Here is a 14,655-nt window from a genome sequence, read left to right as displayed (position 1 = left end):
AAGGGGATCAAACCTGTGACGTTTGGATCTACGGTTTATCGCAAGTTTCCAACTATTAGATTGCAGCACACCCTAACGATCTATGAAAGTTTAAACAAATAGTTTCATTACTTCTCTCCCTAGGTACAATATATAGATAAAAATAACCCATGTTAGTGAAAAATAAAAAGATAATGCGTAACCCATGATAGGAAAAAAAAAAAAAAAAAAAAGAAGTAATATTACGAAATTAGTCCTTATCCTTTACACCAAATTATTATGTCTTTATTATATGATGTTCCTAGATCTCTGAGCACAATTATTCACATGTTGGATTAGTTTATGATAGTATTTACACAATTTTTTTTTAAAAAATTTTCCTTTACCTTTTTTTTCCCCTTTTGACTTGTACTTTAGGATTTTTATTTTTATTTTTTTTATTTAATGAAAAAGTGTTACAATTGTCATGTATAAGGCTACAATCAACACTTCTGCTTGGGATTAGCCACCTATTTCTATTGCGTGACTTTAAAGCATTATTGAAAATTGTGAATTTAATTATGCATTCTTGCAATTTTCCACAAAGCACAAATTATATTTCCTAATGATATATTCTTAATGAGAAAAAGAACAACGATCCCATAATATACTAAAATTTTTTTCCCACAATTTTTTCTTCTCATCACTTATTCCAACTTTGATTTAAAGTCATATAAGTGGCGTTGAAGTAATTATTTTTGTATTTTGGTTTTGAATTGTAATTTTGTAGTGTTTTATTATTTTTTGAGGTAGGTTTTGGGAGATTTGGATAGTAGGAGGAAAAAAAAAAATTTTTGGATTTGAGAAAGTAGGTGTGCATTTGGGATGAACTGAATTTTTCAGCTTATCTACATTTTCAGCTTATTTTTGGTACTATTTATGGGTCCTATTATGTTATTCAGCTAATTTTTATCTTTATTTACATGCAGTACTTTTAACAAAAAGTTTTTAGTTTTAGTTAAATAAGTTATTCCCAAACAGACACTTAGTTTAAACTAAAAGAATAATTTTCAATTTCTAACATGCTTTTTAATGATGTACAAAATGCTATAAATAATTGTAATTAAGAAGTGAATAATTTTCCTAACTTACCTTTGCATTCTTGAGAAATATTGTTTTATTTATTTATTTATTTATTTTTTTAATTTTTTACTACAGAAATTGTTTTACCATCTTTGTATCAAACAATACACATACTCATAAACAAAAAAACAATAAACATCAACATAATATTAAAACTAATAATGATGGTAATGATGATGATGATGATAATTCTTGATTGTGATTTTGGTTTTAAAAAAAATACCCTTAACCTTAAGCCTTCATAATTATTATTATTTTTTACCAATTATTATAAGTTGACAAGGTTGTGTAGCCAATGCATCTCCATAGATGCCCCCCACCCCCTCATAAACCCCCACCCTTGCAATTTTTATTTTTTTATTACCTTTCTATGAATCAAATTGAATTCTTTTCTCCTACTTGTACTTGGACGAACTCTAGTACACCACTAAATATCTTTTGTTTTCAATGATATATATCACCAATGAGTGCTTTTTAGGGAGGCAACATGATACCAATAACAATACACATAAACATAAATAACATAACAATAACAATCAACATAGGATAAAAACTAATGATCACCCTAAACTTCCAATTGCTAGGATGTATCTTTGATTATCAAAAGAAAAATCTTATTTTGAGTTATAAAAAATTAAACTAATGATGATAATATACTTCGTGATTGTAATTGTGTTTTTAAGCAATACCCATAAGTTCCGTTAGAATTTGGATCACCATTTAAAAGTACATCATAGATGTCACCTATGTTCAAAGTGAATGGAATATTTAGCTACAAGAAATCTATAGGATCCAAAGGTGACAAATCCGTAACACTTGGAACATTCAAAGAAGGAGATTTAGAAACAGTACTAGAAAACACTCCCATCCCCATGAGAAACAACACGTGGAATACCAAATAAACAAAATACTCATGTGTCCAACCTAGGAAAAAGTAAAAGATAACAAAAATTGGAGTACACCAAACAACCTTTTATTACAAACTTTTGAACAAAAAAAATTACAAAACAGTTAAACCTCACCAAACTACACTTTATTATTCAGTTTGACATGTTGATGGCTGCGGCTCAAGAGGAAGCATCTTTGAAATACAAGCAGTACTGAAGACTTTAGTTTTGTGTTTTTTCCCTAAATACCTTGTTCTTAAGGTTTGATAACATCCATATCGTGGATCTAATTAAGTGATAGAAAACAACCAAACATATAATCCAAACTAATGTGTGAATAGGTTTGATGATGTTAGCGTACCCACCCGAAAACACATGGTCTGAAGCTATTTCATAGAGAGCACCCACATATGCCACGGCCAAAGTCATGAGGGTTGTGCATATGGAAATTGCCAAGTAAGATATGGTGGTTACTTTTTCATTATGTTTTAGAACTAATAATTTATAGGTTCTTTTGTAGTTTTTTTTGTTGTTATTTAAGGGAATATTGATATGAGTCACGACGATAAAAGTAAAAGTCAATGATGATTTTAGAGTGATATTTTGTGCTTTATTTTTATTTCTATTTTTAATGTGGAAGTCTTGCTAAAGGAAATCAAATCTTGAAAAATGGAAGTGTTTTTAGCAATTTTTTCCTTAATTTATCACATTTTCTTTATGTGCGCCTGTACTTACAAATGATTTCTGATGAGTCCATAAAAATTATTAAGGTTGTCCACCTTAATGGACGGTCATTGCGTCATTAATAGGCCATCAAAGATAGATGAGTAACCGCCCAACGCTTTCAGTAACGATCATCAAAGACCTTAAACCCTCTCATCAAGACAAAGAACGTTATAATTAGGGTAATAATCACCCTTATTTATATCCAATAGCTACCTAAGTCATCTATAAAAGGGACAATCTGTCCATTTGCTAAGGTACGTCAAAAGCTACAACAAAACACTATCTGAATACAAGAAATATGGGTTGATACTAACTTAAGCATCGGAGACTCCCCTACCGGGCACAATCCGGTGGTCTCTTCGATCTATCTCTCTTTATCTTGCAGGTCCTACAAGATCGTCTAAAGCTCCGGATTGGACGAGTGACCCAACTGACGATTTTGGCATCATCAGTTTGGCGCCGTCTGTGGGGAGGTGATTAGCCATCTAGCTCTTCCTACAACAAAGGGTTCACTCAGTTCAATGGAGAATCATCAACACCAAAATACCAGATTTAGAGTACCCCATGGATGATACTCAATGATCATCTCTTTACTCTGCACATATCCATTTCTTCGATGAAGTAATCTAAATTTAAATTGGGGCCGCGATGAGAAAGATAGAGGTATTACCAAGACACCATCGTCACCAAAGCACAACTTGTCAACTATTCAAATGGATGATGATGAGAGAACCTAGATCCAAGGTCTCAAATATGTTGTCCTCTAATTTGAGGATTTGGTTGCAAGACGCCTCCTATTATCTAGATAATAGATAAATAGAAAGATCACTAAGATGCCGTCAACAATGAAAGGACGACTCCCAGTGGCAACACATGATTGGATTGGTCGTCGACGACGTAAGAACTTCACAACTGTGACCTTCAACTTGGGCAGTCCTCAAAGGAATGGTCCAGCTCTTGGGCCTTAAGGTAAGATGAGTTTCTTCTCATCTTGTTAAATGGTTTTAATTACCACATCTTTTAAAAAGATCTAGAAGTCTAGAAACATAATAAACTCGTTTAAAACTTTAGAAACATAACAGAGGAGTTTACTCTATTAAGTATCCTTTTGTTAAAAGAAAAAAAAGAAGTGATTGAAGGTGATCATATAATTTTCAGCCACCCAAGTCAAATATGATGAAATTACCATAGGAGAACTTTCCTTTCTTAGTTTCACCGGTTCCCTATTGTTTTTAGTTTGCATGAAAGGTGGAACCAGACTTTAATAGAACATAATTACCTTACCAAAATTGTGATCTTAAATATAGGCATTAAAAATAAAATAAAAAATAAAAAAGGTAATGAATACCTTGATTGTTATAAATTGCATTAGTCAAACCGGTCTCTTTGAGATCCTTGCCATTAAAGCCAAATATAATTATATATCATGGCCTAATTGATATCCTAACTTGTTAAGAATACAGTTGTAGCTACAGCTGTAATTGCCGAGGAAAGCAGTTGATGTATATTTGAATTTGTATAGCTTAATCATATTTTGAATAAAATAGGATAAGATAGAATTAGGAATTGGTATATCTGAATTGTATTTTGAATTGTAACAAACTCTTCTATATATATGAAAATGCCTTGAACCGTGTGGGTAAGGCTTGGAAATTTTTTTCAGTTATCTGATTTTACATAATTATAGCCAAAAAAGGGTTTTACACATTTACTACATTTCCTATTATAACACGAGGAGATCATTTTGTCTCTTTATAGCATTAAATAATTGGTATACTCATAGCATCTTGGTTGATATTCATATATTATACCATTAATTATGGCTTTTTATTTCACTACTTTTTCCTAATGCATCTTGCTAAGATATATATATATATATATATATATATATATTAAAAAAAAAGTGAAATATTATTGCAATGCCAAAGATAATAAATCTTAATTTTCGACGTTAGAGAAAGTTGAAGCCAAAATTTTGTCTTACTAAAATTATATCATTATTTTAGAGTTTAGACACTAAAGAGGCTAAAGTCAGATTCTACTATCTTACCAAATTTAGAAACACTAAATTTGGAAATAAGAGAAAATCCAATAAGCCTGGCTAGGCCAACCTAATCAGTATTAGGTAGGTGGAAGCCAACGATAATGAATTTTTTATTTTTACTACTACAATTGCACCTTGTGAAAACTGTCATGATTTATGAATGTTTGGCAAAAACATTATATATACATGTCCAAGAAAACTAATCTTGTAGCGGTCATCTATGAGATTGAAAACATTCACAAAAGAGATGCATAAAAAATAAAGTTGACTGCAAAACCACATATGGTGTCGATGTGCGGTCTAGAGACGATGAACAATTGTTAAAGAGAACTTGTCAAGAAGCACCTACCAAAGGGGAGATCAAAGATGGAAACATTCTCTTCAAACCGGTATATTGCCTGAAACCCGTCAATTATATGATTGGCTAAGATTATGAATTTATGGTGCTTAAGTATTGCAATTAAGGACCATTTAAGGTAAAGGCTCTCAACCTCCATTATTTTTATCAAATTTAAATATTTTAAATTTTGTAATTAAGAAAAGTAAAGTCAACTTTAATTGCTTTGCCAAATATCAATATCTTGATTTGGACATTTAAAAGCATGGAACCATATTTTATTGGGCTTGAATTCCATTTAACAAGAGATGTCTAATTATTTCTCTAAATTTAAGGAGAAATCTTATAAGCATATAAATTTACACATAATGTACATGACCCACTATTTTAAATTTTCCCAATCATACATGCTACTTTGACTTTGAGAAAGAACATGTTTTTGAATTGTTACATATTATCATACAATCTACTCTCATAATAGTATCAAGGTATGTGCATATGAGTTCATTAAACAACAAAGACATAGCATGTTATACCAAAACAGTTTGGCAATTTTATGCGTTGGGGTTTTGATTTTTCCTCCCGCATACTAGTCCAACATACTTTTACAATTGATGCATAAATCCCACCACATGGTTTCATGAAATCTTTAGTGGTCCTTGTATGCTAAAGCATCATGCTTTCATTGAGCCACTACACTCCAGTGCTCGATTTGAACTAAATTACACTTCATTTATATAAAAATCAATATTAAGCCTCAACGAATTTTATGCATTTGTGATTAATATTATTTGTGAATTTCTTACTTGAAAAATGTTGCTCCAAGTCTAACACTTTGCATAGTAAAAGTACTAAACTATTCACTAGTGTAACTAGAATAGCTTGATATGCACTTATTTCTTTCATTCTACTCATTAATTTTAAAGAGTAGGAGTGTCTTTTTGGGACCACTATAATTTCATATATAATTTTCTATCATGAACAATTTACCTCATCGCTATCCATACATTGGTCTATAAGTTTCTAAATTTTGTTCTAATAAATTAGACATGAAATTTTATGAAGATTTCCATTTGGGACTAAGGCTAAGCCCAAAGGAAGAAAAATACAGGTACAAACCATGACAGGCCATTATTTTGGTCATCATCCAACAACAAATGTATCTTTCATATTTGAACAGGGGCAAACCCTTTGGATATATCTACATCTTCAAATAGCAGGAACAAAATATAGCAATGATGCAGCCCAGTTCTTGGTCCTTAAGGTCAGATTTAAACATTTCTTTTCCCTTTTAATTCTCCAAGTATTTGCAACAACGATTGAAGTCAAGTGTTAGGCATAATGACAAATATCATTATTGCCAAATAAAAAACCTAGCTGTTTAAGAAATTTAAAATTGTTTACCATGAAAAATATAATGACTGTTTATCATAATGGCAAATATCATTTAACACACCAAATTCCAACACTCTTGAAACATTTTACCAAGTGTTATTCAGTTGCACGAGAATAGGGTAATAGTTATGAAAATGATTGTTGGAAAGGAAAATTGCTAAAATTGCTAAATTACAAGATTAGTACAAACATGCACAATTGATACAAAAGGCTAGATAATTTCTTGCTAAAGTTAAAAGGCTTGATTGGTAATATCTGCTATAGCTAGTGTGTCCTATTTTAGACTTTTGATCTCTAGCCGATCAATTGATCTTAAGTTCGTCCATTTCTTTTGCTATTCTACTATCGCCAAAACAAAGAAAAAAATGGAAATGGTTGAATCACTTATAGAGCATGCGCTTCATACATAAAAAGAAATTCCAAATTTTCTAAGGGGATGTCATAATTTGACAAAGAAAAACTCTCAAGCTAAAAATAGAGATATAGCTAAAAGTTGTGAAAATTCCATCTACATCACAAATGTCGAGTTTAACTCCTAAAATTATGGGTTGTACAAATCCAACAAAGAAGAGCTCTATAAGTAAGAGTTCAATGACGAAGAGTTCATCAAGAAGACTACAACAATGAAAAGACCGAGGTATGTACAAAATAGTATTGAGATTTAAGGTCTTCTATTGAGGTAACTCATTTCTTTCTTTCTTTTTTATCCATGAGATCATATTATTGAAACTAAGTAAATATCAAGCTCACATGATTAATACAAATTTGTATGTAGAACATGTTGAAAATATTGCTATAAAATTGTTACAATTATCACAATCAATATGACTATATTATTAGTAGCATATGTTTCATCGTCATGAATCTGAGAAGTTCTATTAACTCTCCTAGACTTAAAATGATAAAATGATCGTGTTCACAATATAGTCATGAGTTTAAGTCTCAATAAATTTTCACTATCTTCGTCAACTCACCAAAATCTTTTTAAATTGCTTTTAAAATTATTTATTGTGCAAGCACCTAACAAAGATCAATTTAAAGAAGCATATAGTCAAAAAGCTTTACTTTTTATATATCATAGAATACTTTTCTATGATTCATATAGAATGCACTTTGTCAAATGACATCCATAATTGTATAGCATGCAGTTGCATATTTGTACATTGCCATTTCTAACAAAATGTAGCTAGCACTTTTGAAGTGACTTAAGGGTACAACTAAAGAAGAAGGAAGAGGAAATTGCTATTACAAACAGCAGTGACCATAGTCATCAAAGCACGCAAAAAAAAAAAAAAAAAAAAAAATTTAATCATGATAGAGCATTCCTCTAGTCGTCAACAAACGAGAATTATACTCTTCATGGTTGAACGGGGGCAACGACATGGCCTAGTTTTTATGCTTTCGAAAAATCGAAGGCAAAAGAGATCTAGGCCTTAGACATGAAGTATCATGTTAAGCTTAAAAACTCTTGAAAAGAGAGGAGCTCGTCATCTTGAAAAGAGAAGAGTTTGTCAAGAAGATCCTAACAATAAAAAGATTGAGGTATGTGACAAAATAATGTCGTCATTTAAGATAACACATTTATTTCTGTCTCTTTTATATTTGTCTACAAAAATTTACATCTAGTAAGGTTTCATGCAAAAATGTATGCATTACTAGACAGATCACAAAAGAGGTAAAACTCTAGGATTACAAGGAAATAAGAAAAAGGTCCACTTAGGCTATTGGTAACTTATTATTTATATATGAATTGTTCTAAAATTCTTGTCTAACCAAGTCTTGGCAAGTGCATGTGCTACTTAATGCAGATATCAACATGACCTTAAGAAGGTCCAAAACGACATAGCGTCAAGTAATCTTTTTAGCAACAAGTGACAAGATTCCTTAAATGGATGTAAGTCACCAAAAAATGGCTGAGTGATAAGATTCCGCCAAGACGGATGTAAATCACTGACGAAGCCTAAGTGACAAGATTCCTTAAATGGATGTAAGTCACCAAAAAATGGCTAAGTGATAAAATTCCGCCAAGACGGATGTAAATCATTTACGAAGCCTAAGTGACAAGATTCCTTAAATGGATGTAAGTCACCAAAAAATAACTAAGTGATAAGATTCCACCAAGACAGATGTAAGTCACTAACGAAGCCTAAGTGACAAGATTCCTTAAATGGATGTAAGTCACCAAAAAATGGCTAAGTGATAAGATTCCGCCAAGACGGATGTAAATCACCGACGAAGCCTAAAAAAGAAGAACAAGATTCCACTAGACCGATGTAAATCCCTGGTGAAGTCTAAATGACGAAGCTCCGTAACTAGATATAAGTCACCTAAAAGTGGCTAAGTGACTAAATACCCTTGGACGAGTGTAAGCAAACAAGGACTCTCACACAAACGCAAGTCACACGCAAATCAAGAATATCAAACTTGACAATCAGAAAATGAATGAAAGAAGAAGCATTGAAGTGATCAAACATGGTCGTCCAAAGAAATCACCTCGCTCCTCAGCAGTGATAAAAAATGGTCATCCAAAGAAATTACCTTACTCTTCAGCAGTGATAAAAAATGATCGTCCAAAGAGATTAGCTCACTTTCAAGATCAAGCTATGATCCCTCGAACGTCCAAAAAGACCTTCGAAAGGCAGATACTAAGAAGTCATCGCAGAAATACTACCATTCTTGAAAAAGAAAGTAGTTGAAGATAAAGAAGTTTGAATCTAAACAAGTCAAGAATATTCCCAAAACCTGACTAGCACAAAGCAAAATCAGACTTGGGAATGGAGGGCAATTGATGAGTCCATAAAAATTATTAAGGTTGTCCACCTTAATGGACGGTCATTGCGTCATTAATAGGCCATCAAAGATAGATGAGTAACCGCCCAACGCATTCAGTAACGATCATCAAAGACCTTAAACCCTCTCATCAAGACAAAGAACGTTACAATTAGGGTAATAATCACCCTTATTTATATCCAATAGCTACCTAAGTCATCTATAAAAGGGACAATCTGTCCATTTGCTAAGGTACGTCAAAAGCTACAACAAAACACTATCTGAATACAAGAAATATGGGTTGATACTAACTTAAGCATCAGAGACTCCCCTACCGGGCACAATCCGGTGGTCTCTTCGATCTATCTCTCTTTATCTTGCAGGTCCTACAAGATCGTCTAAAGCTCCGGATTGGACGAGTGACCCAACTGACAATTTTGGCATCATCAATTTCCTTTTATTGAGATAATGAAATGAGAGTTTACTGTTTGAGATATGGGGCTCGGTATTTGGAGAAATTATAGAGTTCTCTGGTGGACCACATCACTTGTTTACCATTCTACTAAAAAACTTCCATTTGTTTAAAATTGTTGAGTTAGTAATTAATTTCTATTTAAAAAAAATTTCTAACCAACAATTTTAAACAGGTGGAAGTTTTTTAGTAGAATGGTGGACCACATCACTTATCCACCATGTGGACCTTATAATTTCTCCGGTATTTGGTTGTGAAAATGGAGTAGTTGAGGAAGTATTTGGGAGGTTGCTTGAATTTTTTTGTAATTTTAGGATATGAAAGTATTTTATGCTTTGAATTTAAATTTATAAATTTCAAATTTCAAAATCATCTAATCAATTTAAAAATTAAAGTTTACAAATAATATAATATATTAATCTCTTACAAATGTCGAAAAAATTGACTGTTCTAACCTCAAAAATTTAGATTAGTAGAGCAATTCATCTCAATATTTGGAAACCAATTCTACGACAATTATTTATATATATAAAATATGAATTAATAAAATTGAGTCTTAAAGAATTTTTCAACATTTGGGCAAAATATAAATATCATACAACAAAATGAGTATTATCAATAACTCTTAAAAAAAAAACATAAAAAAATTTTCAAATTAATTTTCAAAGTATCCGTACATCACTTGGGAAACTATCTAGTACTTCATAATTTTAGTGTAAAATATATTATTTATATATTAATAAATTATAAGTAATAATTTGATATTTTATGAACTTATTACAAACTTACACTGTCCAATCTCAACCCTATATAAATATAGTTTAAACATCTTTACATGTTTTGGGGATACTTTAAACATCATTACAAGGATATATTTTAATCACTTGATTACAAAATGTCCAAATTAATGTTAAAAAATGATAAAAATTTTAGGAAGTTTTTAACACGGGGATATAGCAATCAATCACATAGTTTAAGGATTGAAAATTGAAATTTAAAATTTATATAGATAGTTCAAGAAAAGAATATAAAATCCACCTTTTTCTTTTTAATTTCATTCTCTTTCTTATATTATTTTTAATTGACAAATTTGCGCAAGTCTAAATAATTGATAGATCTACGTATTTATACACTGAATGCTCTATCAAAATTTACAAAACCAAATCAAATCCCATTTTTATATATCCAATTATGAATAATTCTTGATTAAGATGATAATAAAAATTACTCATTAAAAATTTGGCTAAGTGACATGAGAGAGAAACAGAGATTGTTGCCTTATTCTTTTCTAGGTGATGACCGGGGCGCATTGAAAAGAGAGTTACATAATTAAACATGGCCGGTACTAATTTAATAAAGTAGTCAATTGCATAAGACCAGCTCCTACAAATGTGCTTGACAGATTCTGTCTCCCTCTTGTGAAAGTGGTATGCCTAGGCATTCAAGCAAAGCTTGGAATCTAGCTATAAAAGAAGTAACGACGGAATATCTTGATTTCTCAGGTCCCAAGTATATGAATATCAACGTGCATGCATCTTGAGAAATTTATGGAATTCAATGGAGGTTTGTGCCTAAAATCTGCTAGCATATTGAATAAAAAACCCTTAACTCTGACCTCAGAAATAGAACCTGATATATTTTCATATTGAGAAATGTTAACAGATGTACAAAGGGCATTAATTTGGAAGCTATTTTCAGAAATATTTTGTGAAAAAATGATATAGTAATTTTTTTGTTTTTACAACTTTTTATATTTTTCATAAAAATAATATCAAAATTTTCTTAATATAGTTTATTAACTGTTGTTTTAAAAGCACTCATTTATGAGACCCTTAAAAATAAAATACCAGATGCATCCATTAACTTTTTCCCTTGTCTTATTTTGAAGTTGAGTCAGTTGACATATGTATTCTACAAAAGTGGCATGCCTAGCCTAGGCATTTGGGCAAAGCTTGGAATACCTACCATAAATGCAGAGGGAGAAAGAGATATGTCCAAAGAAGTAACCACGACATATCTTGACTTCTCATGTCCCAACTCCCTAGTATATAAACCTGCATCTTGACAAATTAATGGAAATGGAAGTTTGTGCTTAGAATCTACTAGCATGCTGAATAAAAAACCCATAACTCTAATCACAGAAACAAAGCTATACTGAATATTTTTACATTTTACTAAGAACAGAACACGAGAGGATAATACTACTTTTGCATCATTATTCTCTTTCACATCGTAAAAACCCCATAATCTATTACATAAGACTCACACACCATTTTATTATATATATATATATATATATATATATATTTTAACGATAATTAAGATATGAAGGGTATAAAAACTAGGGCCCAGGGCATAAATACATTTATATAAAAGAAGTCAGTGGTAAGAAGACAAATTATTTTGCCAATCCATACGCTTAATTTGGAATTTGCATGCTTATGGCGGTATGGAATCATGCTTGCACATAACCCTTTTTCTATTTATAAGGAATTCAGAGTTGAGAGGTGTCTTAGTTCCAATGGTACCGTGCTCCACTGGTCTTGAACATGGGAACAAATTTATATCAAGTAATCAAGGGGAACTCTTAGTAGGGATTGAACTTAAGATATTTGGGTTAACAGTTCATCTCAAGCCTTTAACTACTAGACTACACCATGACAGGTCCATAAAAATTAAAATAAATGGTTTCTTTAATTCTCTCCCCAGCTATAATATAAAGATAAAGCATAACCCATGTTAGCCATAAATAAAAAGACGCATAACCTACGTCAGCCCAAAAAAAAAAAAGAAATTTAATTTATAATTTATTATTAGTTTATGTATTTATAATAAATGGTTGTTTGTCATGGTATCAGTAAGTGATCTTAAGTTTGAAATATGTCTCCAGTTTAACTTAACTATCTTGTAACATCATGTGTATGCATGAATATATTTAAAAGATACACATTAGGATGCAGAGTATAATTCTTATTTATATAATTTAAATATTATTGATAGTCATTCTTAAATATATTTTTTTAACTCTTTAAAAAATGTAAATTGTCCATTTTTAAAAGATTTTTATGTTCATTAATTCTAAACTCTTTAGTTTTTATACACAATAACTCACTTGAATAGATATTTATGATATGGTCCCACATTTGATTTCAAAATTAAGAAATAAAACCCTTTTTAAAAATAAATAATTTAGGACACATGATGCAAAATTGGACTTTAATTGTAGAATCTAATTGGATTTTCTCTAAACTTTATCTATTAGTATATATATATATATATATATGACTTATAAATTTGAATTGTTTTTAGTTATACAAAAAAAGGCTCATAAATATAAAATAATTCAAACTCTCTCTTCCTCTAATTTTATATATAGTGTTAGATATATAATTATGCTTTTTTATGATTTATTTATATTGGACTCCTCGTTTTCTACACTAAATTAACTCATTTGGCACAAAAATTTAAAATTTGATTAGATGGGACATATATATATGTATATATATATATATATATATATATATATAGATGACTTAACTTAAATTGTTTTTAGTTCTATAAAAAAAAGGCTCATAAATATAAAATCATTCAAAAATTATGTTTTTTTTTTTATGGTTTACTTATATTGGACTCTTTGTTTTTTTACACTAAATTAACTCATTTGGCACAAAAATTTAAAAACTTAGATTAAATGGGACACATATCACAAAATTAAACTCTAATTAAAATCCAATTTTTACATTGAATTAACTCACTTGGCACAAAAATTTAAAAACTTAGATTAGATAGAACATGTGGCGCAAAATTAGACTCTAATTGAATTCCAATTTGAAATCTAATTGGATTTTCTCTCAACTTTACTTATTATATATATATATATATATATAGATTACATTTAATGTTAAAAAGTTTATATCTTTTTTTATTATTTTTTTTAAGTGAATGGACTATTCGAAATTTTTTTTTGAGAGAGTTTCAACTTATATTGTCCGCTCCTAATAATAGCTCTTTATTATAAGACCAAGACACGAATCAATTTTGGTGTAGGCAGTGATTGAACCCTAAATCTCTTATATAACAATCAGAGACTTTATCAGTTGAGCTAACCGGAACCCACTATTCGAAATTTATATAAATATCTTTGTCAGAAATACTAACAAATGCGACTTGACCTAAAGTCCATATATTAAATATTTAATGATTATATAGATGTCTCTATACGAAACAGTTTTGCTTTTACTTTTGTTTTCATATTGAAATTCTAACTCTGCCGCTGATGGATTGTAGGAAATTACTTCACCAACCATGAATGATGCTTCCACATCACATTCACCGTGAGGCAAACTCGTGCAGATCTTTAGGTAAAGAAGGGCAAAGATCAAACCAAACGAGTTATTGAGTAGTCCAAGTGCCCTTATTTTTTTTAATGAGTGTATTGTATGGGATCAAAAAGGGATGTAATTAAATTCATATTTCCTCATTATCTTAAGAAAGTGATAGTTTGTAGCTGGGGAAGTGGAGAGCCATTAATTTTTTTTGGTTGCAGCGAAATGGAAGTTTTATCGAGGATAAGATTTTTGTTTAATGGCATTGACTAATTTCTTCTATTAAGAGGACCAGGATCCAAATCCCATCTCCTCATTTACTATAACAATTGAATTAAAAAGAAAATTAAAGAAGATTACACCATTTCAAAGGATTATATGTACATATGTATGCTTCAAATCCCATGAAGGCATGAACCACTTGGACATAATTTATTTATAATTAAAAGATAACCACATAACCCAATGATAATTATATATGATTAACATCAAAAGTAAAATTACCCAATTAACGTTGTCATATGATTATTCAATAAGTCATACAATTCCAAATCACGAGAAACACAACACACGTAAATGATTCATGAATTACCATTCAA

This window comes from Quercus lobata, chromosome 5 (assembly GCF_001633185.2).
Source record: "Quercus lobata isolate SW786 chromosome 5, ValleyOak3.0 Primary Assembly, whole genome shotgun sequence".
NCBI lineage: Eukaryota > Viridiplantae > Streptophyta > Magnoliopsida > Fagales > Fagaceae > Quercus > Quercus lobata.
Note: the sequence above shows the minus strand (reverse complement) of the source record.